A 14,418-nucleotide genomic window follows, 5' to 3' on the forward strand; every position below is an offset into this window, starting at 1 on the left:
AGAAAAATTTTGCCTGAGTATGGAATGCAGAGTAGGACTCTTTATTTGTTCACTAGGGGAGGAAGTAATGCCACAGTAAGAAAGCTGTTCTTGTAAGTTATTTATTGCTGAGTTTGGGGTTGGTTAGGATTTGTGCCAGGTACTAAATCACTGCAGGTCATGGAAATTTTATTTTTAAGCATTGCTCTTTTGGATGCCCCAAAAATTGCTTTAGCTGTGAATTATTCTGAAAGACCATGACCAATAAAAACGTGCGAACCATAAATCAGAGCCAACACGTCCCTGCTGGAGAACCTAGTATAAAATAGGAAGCCAGAATCTGGACTACCAGGAAATAGGTTCCTTTTTCTTTTTCAGGTACAGGTAAGTGTAAATACTGAGCATAAGTTTTCAAAGGGGCTGCCTCAATTATTCTGCAAAATCTATAGGTACCTGGAAAAAAAAAAAATCATGTTTATGTGCCCAACCAACTTCTCTGCAACCTCTACATATTTTGCTTTCTTCTCTCCTCTATTCTGTGCTCTCACTTTATTATGTGTCCACAGAAAGCCTGGTTTCAGCTTATCTGCCCCACACCTAGTGCTGTGGTAATGCAACCCATCTTGCAGACTTCTTTCTGAGAGGCATTAGAGAGGACAAGATTGAGATGCTCATGGACTCTCTAGATCCTCTGCAGCTCAACTTTCTTCAGGTAAAAGCCTGAATAGAAAGAGAAGGAGAGCTTGCCAGAAAAAAAGTCCAAACACGGAAGGCAGTGGATGTTATACCCTTTCCAAGTTATTACTTCACTCAGTACACCCTGTTGCTCTGAGAGGCCTTAAGCCCATGGAAACCTGTTCAGGCAGGGAAGCACGCTACTGCTGAGAGGTCTGGGTCTGTCTGCCAACAACTGACTCTTGTGTGACTAAAACATTTGCTAGGATTTTTACAAGGTGAGGGTTAGGAGAATCTTGCTCCTCCACTTAAGCACCTGGATTTTTGGTGGTGGATGGAAATATTAAGTAATGTGAAAATAATTCTGTTCACATGATGTGTGTCTGTGGGTGGCAGTGTTCACACCTCCACTTACAGCTTCCCTTGATGTCTCTCTTAGACATGCTGGATTGTCTCCCTGAAGCACCTACCTTCTTCCACTGACTCACGTGTTGAACTGACTGATCCTAGGGACACCCCCAAAATTAAATCTCCAAAGTAGCCTGTTGTAGATACCAAAATGTCCCTTGTTGTATGACTACTCTAGCCAGAAGTGATAGGAAAGAAAATAATCAGGTTGGTTTGTTCCATTTGGCACTTCTTTTTCCCTACATAAAAGCTGCTGAGCTGAGGTGGATGCTCCTGGGAAGACTGTGACTCTCTGACTGTGAAGCCGTGTTGACAGTGTCTCCAAACAAGTGGTACTTTGGCATTTTTCTCATCAACAGCCCCTGCCAGTGCTGGCCCAACTCTGATCAGTCGGTATGAATCAAAAAGGACATGCGATACATCATATCAGCTTCTCATTGTCATTACCTAGCATATTTATCAGTCCTGGAACAACCATGTCATGCACAACCTTGAACAGGCTCTTCTCCACCTCTCATTCTAGGGACTAAATAACAACTAACTCCTCTGCAGGAGCCCATGCACTTGCTTGCAGAAGCAAGGATATAGCCTTGGGCTGACAACAGGGAGTGCATTGTTTGTAAGGAGAAGAGGAGGATGATGATGCATAGCAGTTTAGCTACTTTCCTATCTTGTGACTGTCACATTGGTGATAGCAATTAGCAGAAGAGAAGAAGGGATTACAGCTACATTGTACCTATGGCAAATATCACTTTGGACACCTCTCCACTGGACTGTTGTCTCCTCCTCATTACCCAGCATGCTAAAGTTAGTGTTCTGTGTGTATATGATTAATGTTATGCTTTTGTAGCTGGTCAATAAAGAGTTGTAATATCCCATATTTTCAACAAACAATTTAACATACACCTTTGTATAAGCAGCTCTTAAATCAATTATTTTGTGTCTGTGCACAAGTTACTAAATGACTTTCTAGTTATCCCTAAACACAAATACCAGTAAAGATAGAGTTTGTTTCTGAGGACTCATTTCTCTAAATTGTCAGTGAATGGACTATTTGGCTATTGTTAAATGCATGTTTTGGTGCATTACTGGATTCTGGACTACAAAGTTCTTCCTGCTGTAAAATTAAAGCCCCACAGCCTGAATTCAGCATAGCATTTAACATGAATATTAACCGGAAGTGCAAGTATGTTAACCTTCACTGGAACTTGAGGTCTTGCTTAAATATCTACTGATAGATAACAACTATTTCTAAGCAAGAATTCAGTCATCCCTACCTGAATGGGTTCCTCAGTCATGGGTTTTGTGATCTCTTGGGGGCCAAATTCCATACCAAATGCAAGACTGGCTACTGTTAGTGCATGGCTACTGATGGGGACTGTAATTCCTCCAACCATCAGGTATTCATTTCCTATTGTTTCATCCTGACAGTGGGGAATTCTAGTCATAAAATTCCAATCCCTGCAACTTACTGAAGTCAATGGAAAAGCTCCCATAGATGTGAAATGGACTCAAATAATCGTCCAGTCTTATGAGGTGCTAAATGCTTCCATTTTTACTGAAGGCATGGATGTTCACCCATTGAAAGGATAAATAGTGACCCTTATCATGGATAAGCAAATAATTTTTTAATGATTTTAAACATTGCCCAATTTTTGCCAAGTGACAACTTTTTAGTTTGGGTTTTTTTTACATGGATGAGTGAAAGGGAAATTGAAAAGATATCTAAATTCTTATCTCAAAGCATTGAAAAGAGAGAGCGCCACTTTACAAGAACTGGTGGTTGAAGTTCTGAAGGAACGATGTCCACGCCAAATTTTCAGCCAGTTTCACTCCTATGATCACTGCAGGTTCTGTTTGATTAGACAGAAGAAAGCTCATCATAAAAAAACCCAAAACAAACAAACAAAAAAAGGACAAAAAAAAAAAACCACCAAGGAAAACAGTAACAGAAACACTTACTTTATAAACTCTATGTACATTGCCTAATCAATCAAACTTGGAAAATATTGAACTCAGTATGTTCACCATTTGGATGGGCTCACAGGCAGAGCAGCTATTTGTGAATGTCACAACATCACTGAAGGGTACTGTGCAGGAATCAAATTCTCCTGAGGAAGAAGTCGGCTCTTAGATGTACATTTCTTCATAAAGGCTGCTATTCTTATTGACTAAGTCAGTAATAAACTTTGACAACAGATTTCTGTAACTTGCCAAAATCCTATTGATTGGTTTAATAGCTGAAGAAAAGCTCCCTTTAAGCATAGGAAAGATTCCCATTTTTCTGTTTGGTAGCTGAATTACACTGATGTGTGGTGTGGACACCTCACTTCCAAGTTTCTTTTGACTTCCAAGCCTGAGTATGCTAATATGCTCAGCCATGTTGGGCAGAATTTGAGTCCTTTCTATTTTGCATCTGTTTACAAAGTCATTTCATCAGACAGGATTTTTTCTGAAGTGCAAGTGCCCAGAGCCACAGAGCAGACATGCTAAACAGCAGGATGGGACCAAAGGAAACTTATATCCTGTGTTGTGGATGTGTGCTGTGGAGTCATGGACTGACAAGTTGGGGACCTGCTAACAAGATACCTCAGCTCCTTTCCTACTCAGTGATTTTTTTCTGCCTATGGAAAGCAGTGAGCTGGGGTGGGGGAAACCAAGAGAGATGGTGCATTGTGGAGTTGGGAAGGGTGAGAATATAGATCTGCACCCAGGAATTTAGGAGCGCTCTTGTGCCTCCCAGTTTAGCTGCAATCAGAGAATCTCTCTGAAAGCCTATTTTCAGTGAAGAATTGAAGGTGTAAATTTATAGAAGTAACACCAAATTCATGCTCACCATTTTGTGCAGTCAAGTTTTGAAGTTCAGGGTTCTAATACAGATAAACACACACAAAGTGGGTAGCAAATTATGTGTACTAAGTAAAGACACCTCTGACTGCAGTAGCTAAAAAGCTTTTGCTTAGTAATTGTTGATGGGACTTTGCTGAGTTGGTATATTCCAGATTGTAAACAAAGCAATACACTGCCACAAATGCCCTCCTTTCCTACGGTGAACTACTTCTACATCTACTTCTTCGTAACAGGGTTCTCTTTTGAAAAGCTTCATATCAGTAGTACTCAGGCATGAATTTATGATGCAACTCTCATAGCTGGAGTTCCCAGGCAAGGCCTGTTCTTCATGTGCAGCCATCTGTTCCCCATCATCATAGCTGTAAGGGTCCCTGATGATGCTTGTATGCTCTGGGTGTTGTAATTCGTCATGTAGAGAAAAAGGATACCTTGGGACTGCTCTGGTAAATACACTGTTAACAAAGGGAGCTGCAAAATTTAAGACCAGATATACTAGAAAAAGCATAAGCAGAGGAAAAGAAAGGAACCTGCAGTACCTGCATCCACCCGTTCCTTAAGCAGATTGCTTAAGCTTCCTTAAGCTGATGTGTTTTGGCAGCATGGCATACAGTAAGTTCTCTGTCTTTTCTGCCTCCAAATTCTTGGAAAAGATCCTGAGCTCTTCCTTTTTTCTCTCCAGCTTGTTTGAAAGCTCTGTCTCTGCCAGGTGTGACTGGTTCATCAGGATAAGGTTCCTTGTGATGTCATGAGGTGCAGTGTCAGGGAGTTGCATCTTCAGCTCCTCTAGTTAGGCCAAGCTGCAGAACTTGGGGGAGCACTAGTACATCATGTACTGCATGGACTCCATCCAGATCATCCACCCTTTAAATAAAAGCATGGGCCAATGACACTACCAACGCACACATTTTTCTCCCTTACACCTTCCCAACCCATGGATTAGTCTGTGATAGAAACAACACAATCTAGCAACGCTTAATATTTTTTAGACACGTCTAGTAGTACTTATCCCAACGTACCAAGACACTTGAGAAGGAAAGCTGCAATAAGGCTAGTATAAACAACTGAGTAAAGCCTCCTGCATGGGCTTCTTGAGGTACAAGCGTGGCTTCTTTTCATCACAATCCCCCACAAAGAGCGCTATACCTTATTCGTTGGCAACGCTATGCCCTCTCCTTGTTTCCATTGACGTAGACAATCAGCTTCCCTATGAATTTGGCTGTTTGATCTGGCCACAGAATAGGAGAATACTATAACTAACCATCTAGGAAGAGCTCTGTACACCCAAAAGGCTTGCTAGGAAACATATCCTGCCCTTGCTGCAACCCATCATCTCCAGTCCCTGCCCTATGACACAACAAATGCAGGACATGTTTCATGGAGCAGAATGGAAGATTTCCAGATATTTTAACAAACAACTGTCATCTTCATGGAGAGATGGACAAGGTGTTTCAAAAGAAACCGTTAGGAACAAGGACAGAGCTAACAGCATTGTAATGTTACATTAATGAAAAGCTTTTTAGTGTTCATTGGCAACCCATCTTTGTTCCCACTGAAGTCAGCACTAAAGCTTTCACTGGGAGCAGCTATAACAATGCAAAGAGGATCTGCTAATACCAGAAAATGACATTTAGGATCTTGGTGCTTGGGAATGGAGGGTGCTAACAGGAAAAAAATCTCCAAAAGAACTCATATTCTGTATTACACTTCTTTTTCTATAAAACATGTATTCACAAAAGCTTAAATTGCTCAATTTTTTATTTTTTTGGTTAGTTTTGATTTGTTTGTTAGTTGTGGGTTTGTTTGCTGGGTTTTTTTAATCTTCTCCTCTCCCTGCTTTCATTCTACAAAGACAGAAGTGAAAACATACCTCTGACCTTCAGCATAGAATGGTTTCTCCATGATTTAGATTAATTTTCTCCTTTTGCTTTGAGAACAGAAGTTGATAATACATTTTCTCTTGCTGGGAAGGTAAATGGTAGATGGATGATGGCAAAATATTTATCTAAACAGTTCCCTGGGTTCCATATTCCTGATGTGAACTTCTGAATATTCTGCTTGCTTGATCCATAACTGAAGGAAGGATGGAAAGTTATGAATAGAGATAAAAAAAGCTTTCTTTCAAGAGAAATGTAAGATAATGCCACAATGTGTGTCTGCAGATGTGTGTGGATGGCAGAGACAAGGAAAAACTGATATCATGGCGAGAGAGGAAAAAAGAGAAAAAAACCCCAAACCACACTGGATGATGTGCAAGCCTGTTTGTCATCCCCACTTTTGGCAGAAGGGTCTGCTACTATTGTCTTGAGGAAAGATCTCAGGGCCCAATGTTTATACTAGCACTGTTGATGCCAGATTAAGGCACTTAATGTAGCGACATCATCAGACTTAATGTAAGGACACTGTCACTCTAAGTTCCCTCTGTAGTTAAGGGATACAGACAGGCACTCTAGGAGCCTGATGTGTGCTCTGAACTCCGAACATCTGAAGAGGGTGTTCTGGAGATCTCTGTCTCCACTGACTATAGAGGGGTCCTCAGCTGACCAAATTTTTAACTTCTGTGTTTCAATTTCTGACAGATTTGTGACTCTGCAGATGCCAGACTTCTGCTTCAGTCTCATCCCCCTTGGGATGATCCCTTGGGAAACACTAATGATGAAGATCACAAAACCCCAGCCTCCCAGTCCTGAAGTATGTCTCATCACAAGGAAGATGAAGTCCGCCTGCCTGAACCCAGGTACTGTCACATGCAAATTAACAATAACCAAATTAATTCTAATTTCCCAAAGTAAATATAAAAGCAAAACATCAGAAAACCTTAGTTATCATGTTGACACTGCTTTCCAATGCCAAATTTCTGCCCGCAACATGGTTTTATGGAGACTCTGTTAAGTCCAGAAAACAAGTTTTGTGAAAATGCTGCCAGAAAGAGATCCTGCACATAATAATGCAAACCTGTTTTTCATTGCTTTACAAAACTCCTTTGTATAGCACTGGAGGCTGCCTGAGTGACTTGTGAGATGACACTTTCTTCATTACAAATATTCTCATGAATACAGAAAAGCAATAGTTGCAGTTCAGGTGGCTTGGTAGAAGTGGCAGTAACTTGGCTGCCTCAGCCCAATGAAATTCTGTGGCTGACCGAAGTGCAGTTATTTTCTAATTGCCAGTGGAAGAGTTCAAAAAGAAGCCAAAGACAGTCCCAAAAAAATGCTGAACTGTAGCATATCTGGGAATTGTCGTGGTTTAGCCCCAGCCAGCAACTAAGCACCACGCAGCCGCTCGCTCACTCCCCCTACCCCGATGGGATGGGGGAGAGAATTGGAGGAGTAAGAGTGAGAAACACTCCTGGGCTGAGATAAGAACAGTTTAATAATTGAAATAAAGTAAAATAGTAATGCTAATAGTAACAGTATAATAATGATAATAATAATAATGATACACGAAGCAAGTGATGCACAATGCAATTGCTCACCACCCGCCGACCGATACCCAGACAGTTCCCGAGCAGCGATCGCTGCTCCCCGGCCAACCCCCCCCAGTTTATATACTGAGCATGACGTCATATGGTATGGAATAGCCCTTTGGTCAGTTTGGATCAACTATTCTGGCTGTGCCCCCTCCCAGTTTCTTGTGCGCCTGGCAGAGCATGGGAAGCTGAAAAAGTCCTTGACTAGCATAAGCAGTACTCAGCAACAACTACAAACATCAGCCTGTTATCAACATTCTTCTCCTACTAAATCCAAAACACAGCACTATGCCTGCTGTTAGGAAGAAAATTAACTCTATCCCAGCCGAAACCAGGACAGTATCCACCCCTTATTCTATACCATCTACGTCATGCACAGGCCCTCCCCTTTCCAATGTGTTCCAATTAATCACCACCCCTTTCCCTATCTTGATATACACACAGATATCATTCCCTTCGTCTATGGCCCATCCCTCTAAAATGTCCATTGAGTTCATTTAGCCCATGACTTTGGGTTCCATCTGTCATCACAGTCTTTCAGAGCAGGACAGGTGGTGTGCAGTGTTGGACTGTTGCATGCTGAAGTCAGTTCTCATTCCAACATGGTTTCATCAAAGTTCATTTTCCTTAGGCTGGGCAATTCTTACTGCAATACCATTGATGCGGCATATAGCAATCATAATATATAGTATTATATACTTAATATTAACCTACTATATTATTATATTAACATGCAGTTAAGAGATAACATATAGTTAAGAGATAACATACAGTATTATAAAGCAATTAATATTATACAATTCAGTTCATTGGCTATTTTCACCCAAAATCAAATTCCCTTGAGGTACACATTGGGCTTCCCCATCCTTTCGCATCACCCACCAAGTGCACCCAGGTCCTTGAGCAAAAGCAATCCCACGAATGGGTTTGCCTTTGCCAGAGGGGGAAGTAACCCAGACTGTCTTCCCCAGCATATTTTTCATGTGCACTACAGGAACTTTATCTCCTTCTACAGTACGTAAAAGTTTTGATTGGGCAGGGCCAGCTCGATTGGCAGATCCCCTGGTGTTGACTAACCAGGTGGCTTTTGCTAAATGCGTATCCCAATGTTTAAACGTCCCACCACCCATTGCTCTCAGGGTAGTCTTTAACAATCCATTGTATCGCTCAATTTTCCCGGAGGCTGGTGCATGGTAAGGGATGTGATACACCCACTCAATGCCGTGCTCTTTGGCCCAGGTGTCTATGAGGTTGTTTCGGAAATGAGTCCCGTTGTCTGACTCAATTCTTTCTGGGGTGCCATGTCGCCACAGGACTTGCTTTTCAAGGCCCAGGATGGTGTTCCGGGCGGTGGCATGGGGCACGGGATATGTTTCCAGCCATCCAGTGGTTGCTTCCACCATGGTGAGCACATAGCGCTTGCCCTGGCGGGTCTGTGGGAGCGTGATGTAATCAATCTGCCAGGCCTCCCCATATTTATATTTCAGCCATCGTTCACTATACCCAAGGGGCTTGAACTGCTTGGCTTGCTTGATTGCAGCGCATGTTTCACACTCATGAATAACCTGTGCAATACTGTCCATAGTTAAGTCCACCCCTCGATCACGAGCCCATTTATGCGTTGCATCCCTTCCTTGATGGCCTGAGGCATCATGGGCCCACCGAGCTATAAATAATTCACCCTTATGTTGCCAGTCCAAATCCACCTGAGCCACTTCAATCTTAGCAGCCTGATCTACTTGCTGGTTGTTTTGATGTTCTTCAGTGGCCCGACTCTTAGGTACATGAGCATCTACATGACGAACTTTTACAACCAGGTTCTCTACCCGGGCAGCAATATCTTGCCACAATGCGGCAGCCCAGATTGGTTTGCCTCTGCGCTGCCAGTTGCTCTGCTTCCATTGCTGCAGCCACCCCCACAGGGCATTTGCCACCATCCATGAGTCAGTATAGAGATAAAGGACTGGCCACTTTTCTCTTTCAGCAATATCTAAAGCCAGCTGGATGGCTTTCACCTCTGCAAACTGACTCGACTCCCCTTCTCCTTCAGCAGTTTCTGCGACTTGTCGTATAGGACTCCATACAGCAGCTTTCCACCTCCGATGCTTTCCCACGAGACGACAGGACCCATCAGTGAACAGGGCATATTGCTTTTCATTTTCTGGCAATTTATTATACAGTGGGGCCTCTTCAGCACGTGTCACCTCCTCCTCTGGTGATATTCTAATGTTTTTTCCTTCTGGCCAGTCCATGATCACTTCCAGGATTCCTGGGCGACTGGGGTTTCCTATTCGAGCCCGTTGTGTGATCAATGCAACCCACTTACTCCATGTAGCATCAGTTGCATGATGTGTAGAGGGGACCCTCCCTTTGAACATCCAGCCCAACACCGGCAGTCGGGGTGCCAGCAGGAGCTGTGCTTCAGTACCAACCACTTCTGAAGCAGCTCGAACCCCTTCATATGCTGCCAGTATCTCTTTCTCAGTTGGAGTGTAGCGGGCTTCGGATCCTCTGTATCCCCGACTCCAAAACCCTAGGGGTCGACCTCGAGTCTCCCCTGGTGCTTTCTGCCAGAGGCTCCAGGTAGGGCCATTCTCCCCGGCTGCGGTGTAGAGCACATTTTTAATATCCTGCCCTGCCCGGACTGGCCCAAGGGCTACTGCATGAACTATCTCACGTTTAATTTGTTCAAAGGCTTGTTGTTGCTCAGGGCCCCATTTGAATTTGTTCTTCTTCCGGGTCACTTGATAGAGAGGGCTTACGATCTGGCTGTAATTTGGAATATGCATTCTCCAAAACCCCACAACGCCTAAGAAAGCTTGTGTTTCCTTTTTGCTAGTTGGTGGGGACATAGCTGTTATTTTGTTGATCACATCCATTGGGATCTGACGACGTCCATCTTGCCATTTTATTCCTAAAAACTGGATCTCCTGTGCAGGCCCCTTGACCTTACTCTGTTTTATGGCAAAACCAGCCTTCAGAAGGATTTGGACTATTTTCTTTCCCTTCTCAAAAACTTCTTCTGCTGTATTGCCCCACACAATGATGTCATCAATGTACTGCAGATGTTCTGGAGCTTCACCCTGTTCCAGTGCTGTCTGGATCAGTCCATGGCAAATGGTGGGGCTGTGCTTCCACCCCTGGGGCAGTCGGTTCCAGGTGTACTGAACACCCCTCCAGGTAAAAGCAAACTGGGGTCTGCACTCTGCTGCCAAAGGGATGGAGAAAAATGCATTAGCAATATCAATTGTGGCATACCACTTAGCTGCCTTTGACTCCAGTTCATATTGAAGTTCTAGCATGTCTGGCACGGCAGCACTCAGCGGCGGTGTAACTTCGTTCAGGCCACGATAGTCCACTGTTAGTCTCCACTCCCCATTAGACTTTCGCACTGGCCATATGGGACTGTTAAAGGGTGAGCGAGTCTTGCTGATCACTCCCTGGCTCTCCAGTCGACGAATCAGGTTATGGATGGGAATCAGGGAGTCTCGGTTGGTGCGATATTGCCGCCTGTGCACAGTTGTGGTAGCAATTGGCACCTGTTGTTCCTCAACCTTCAGCAACCCTACAATTGAAGGGTCCTCTGAGAGACCGGGCAAGGTGGACAACTGTTTAATTTCCTCTGTCTCCAAAGCAGCTATACCAAAAGCCCACCGGTACCCTTTTGGGTCCTTGAAATACCCTCTCCTGAGGTAGTCTATGCCAAGGATGCACGGAGCATCTGGGCCAGTCACAATGGGGTGCTTTTGCCACTCATTCCCAGTTAGGCTCACTTCAGCTTCCAGTACAGTGAGCTGTTGGGATCCCCCTGTCACTCCAGAAATACAAATGGGTTCTGCCCCTCTATAGTTTGATGGCATTAGCGTGCACTGTGCACCAGTGTCCACTAGAGCCTTATACTCCTGTGGGTCTGACGTTCCAGGCCATCGAATCCACACAGTCCAGTAAACCCGGTTGTCCCTTTCCTCCACCTGGCTGGAGGCAGGGCCCCTCTAACACTGGTCACAGTATTCGTTGTTCACTTCCTGTAAATGTGAATCAAAAGTTCCCTGATCAAGGTCGGAAGTAAAATTAGCCCTCTTACTCTGTCTCGGGAACTGCTCACTGGAAACTGGAGCTGCAATTTTCCTGGGAGAACCGCCTTTTCTAATAGTTTTTCCTTGCAATTCACGCACCCGTGCCTCTAAGGTTGAGGTGGGTTTTCCATCCCACTTTCTCATGTCCTCTCCATAATCACGCAGGTAAAACCACAGGGTGCCCCGTGGTGTGTATCCTCTATATCCTCTCTCTTGAGCATAGGGACGTTGACTCCTAATGGCTGAGACACTGGTCCGTGCAGGTGGGGAGTAGGACAGATCCTCTCTGAGTTGTTGGAACTCTTGGCATATTTTTTCAGACAGTTTTTCCACAGCCGAGACACAGGCCCGTAGGGAGGAAGAGAGCTTTTCTTCGTAGTCCCGGAGTTGTCTAGCCACTTCATCCACCGTTGGTGCCTCGTCGTCTTTCCAGGCTAGTATTGCCAACGAGTTGGAATACGATGCTGGTGCGCTCCGTACCACCTTCCGCCACATGGATTGTGTGCACCTGACTTCATCTGGGTCTTTGGTTAACCGCTCATCATTCAGGTCACTGTAAATCACCTCCAGCACGCCTAATTCCCTCAGGTACTGGATACCTTTCTCTACGGTGGTCCATTTGCTTGGGCGGTATAAAACATCCTCCTTGAAGGGATACCTTTCCTTCACGCTTGACAGAAGTCGCCTCCAGAGGCTGAGCGGTTTTGCCCCTTTTCCAATTGCTTTGTCAATGCCCCCTTCCCTGGAAAGGGATCCCAGCTGCTTGGCTTCCCTACCCTCTAAATCCAGGCTACTGGCCCCGTTATCCCAGCATCGGAGCAGCCAGGTGATGATGTGCTCGCCTGGATGACGACCAAAATCTTTTCGCATATCTCGCAGCTCACTCAGGGATAGGGATCGGGTGGTCACCATCTCATTTATGGGTTCTTCCTCCTCTGGTTCTCGTGATGGCCCTGGTTCATCTTCATCCCTTACTAAACGAACTGATTTCCTCGTGTATTTTTTCTTCTGTATAGGGGCAACTGATACCGGCGCAGGTTGGTTCTCTGGTTTAGCCACAGTGTCTGTCACTGGGGTTTGAGTAGCCGCAGTGCTCATGGCTGTGGCTGGAGTAGCCACAGTGCCTGGGGCAGGGGTTTGAGTAGCTGCAAGGCCTGTAGTGGGGGTTGGAGTAGCCGCAGGGCCTGTAGTGGGGGTTTGAGTAGCCACAGTGCTTGTTGTTTTGTCATCAGATCCAGAGACCTTCTCTTTCTTTTGAGGGTACTGATTAGCGTTGACCACGGCTCGATAGGCATGGGCCAGTCCCCAGCATGTTGCAATGATTTGTGTCTCTCTGGAGCTACCAGGGTGACAACATACTTCTTCCAAATACTTTACTAATTCTTCAGGATTCTGCACTTGTTCAGGGGTGAAGTTCCAAAACACTGGAGGTCCCCACTGCCCTAGGTACTTGCGCATACGATCCCACACACCCTGCCACTCATAACTATCCAGCCTTGGGGTAGATCTCTGGATGGTATTTTTAAACTGCTTACTGACCTTTATCAAAATGGAAACAACATTCCCAAGAATTATCAATAGAAGTATCTTAACTGCCCAGGGGTGTTCAAGATACAGGAAAGTTGTTGTAATGAAGGAGGAAACATCATAGAAGAAAGCAGCAAAGGTGCCATTCTGTATTTCCTCCACAACAAGCCTCTCAGAGTAAGAAGTATAATTGCTAACTCTCTCTATGAGGTAGTACCCGAAGTACAGTAGTGACTTCTGTATGAAACCCAAATACCAAAGAATGCTCAAGGTCAGGGTTTTGATAAGGAGCCTCCCAAGCAAAAGATCATGAATCACTGCAGAGCATAGCACACCACACAAACTGACAGCAAGCTTTAACGCGTGCTGCAAAAAAAAGAACATGGTGCAGATCAGAAGAACTAATATCGTGACCGGCAACTGTTAACAGACTCCTTAATACACTCTGATTAATCTGTTGTTATCTCAAGCCCCACGTTGGGCGCCAAAAAGGACTGTCGTGGTTTAGCCCCAGCCAGCAACTAAGCACCACGCAGCCGCTCACTCACTCCCCCTACCCCGATGGGATGGGGGAGAGAATTGGAGGAGTAAGAGTGAGAAACACTCCTGGGCTGAGATAAGAACAGTTTAATAATTGAAATAAAGTAAAATAGTAATGCTAATAGTAACAGTATAATAATGATAATAATAATAATGATACACGAAGCAAGTGATGCACAATGCAATTGCTCACCACCCGCCGACCGATACCCAGACAGTTCCCGAGCAGCGATCGCTGCTCCCCGGCCAACCCCCCCCAGTTTATATACTGAGCATGACGTCATATGGTATGGAATAGCCCTTTGGTCAGTTTGGATCAACTATTCTGGCTGTGCCCCCTCCCAGTTTCTTGTGCGCCTGGCAGAGCATGGGAAGCTGAAAAAGTCCTTGACTAGCATAAGCAGTACTCAGCAACAACTACAAACATCAGCCTGTTATCAACATTCTTCTCCTACTAAATCCAAAACACAGCACTATGCCTGCTGTTAGGAAGAAAATTAACTCTATCCCAGCCGAAACCAGGACAGAATGTAAATGAATACATATTGTATATGAATTCTGTCATGTTCTAGATCCATGATCCTTAAAACTGAGATCCTGTCTTTAGCCAGTGTACATATATATATATTTGTGTGTGTGCATGTATAAACACTAGTGGTGGTAGTAGACAGCCATCAGCAGTTCATATCTGCTGATAAGTTATCATCCTGATAAAGAATGAACTGTTTCTTCCGCTTCATCATCCTTCCAATCAGCAGTGTCCCATCTGACACCACCTATCAAAGATGTGTTGCATTTTCTTCACTTCAGACACTTCTCTGGAAAGCTAACTGAAAACAATTCTTGTCTCCTCCTCTGGTTGTATAAGCAACCGCAGTAATTATATAACTGCTGAAA

At 44.4% G+C, this 14,418-nt stretch overlaps 1 pseudogene; it reads right to left on the bottom strand.

Moving 5' to 3' along the window:
* Positions 1-3,051: 3,051 nt before the first annotated feature.
* On the bottom strand, positions 3,052-6,530 carry LOC142594648 (guanylate cyclase soluble subunit beta-2-like; annotated as a pseudogene).
* Between the last annotated feature and the right edge of the window lie 7,888 nt (positions 6,531-14,418).

Source organism: Pelecanus crispus, chromosome 1, assembly GCF_030463565.1.
Source record: "Pelecanus crispus isolate bPelCri1 chromosome 1, bPelCri1.pri, whole genome shotgun sequence".
NCBI lineage: Eukaryota > Metazoa > Chordata > Aves > Pelecaniformes > Pelecanidae > Pelecanus > Pelecanus crispus.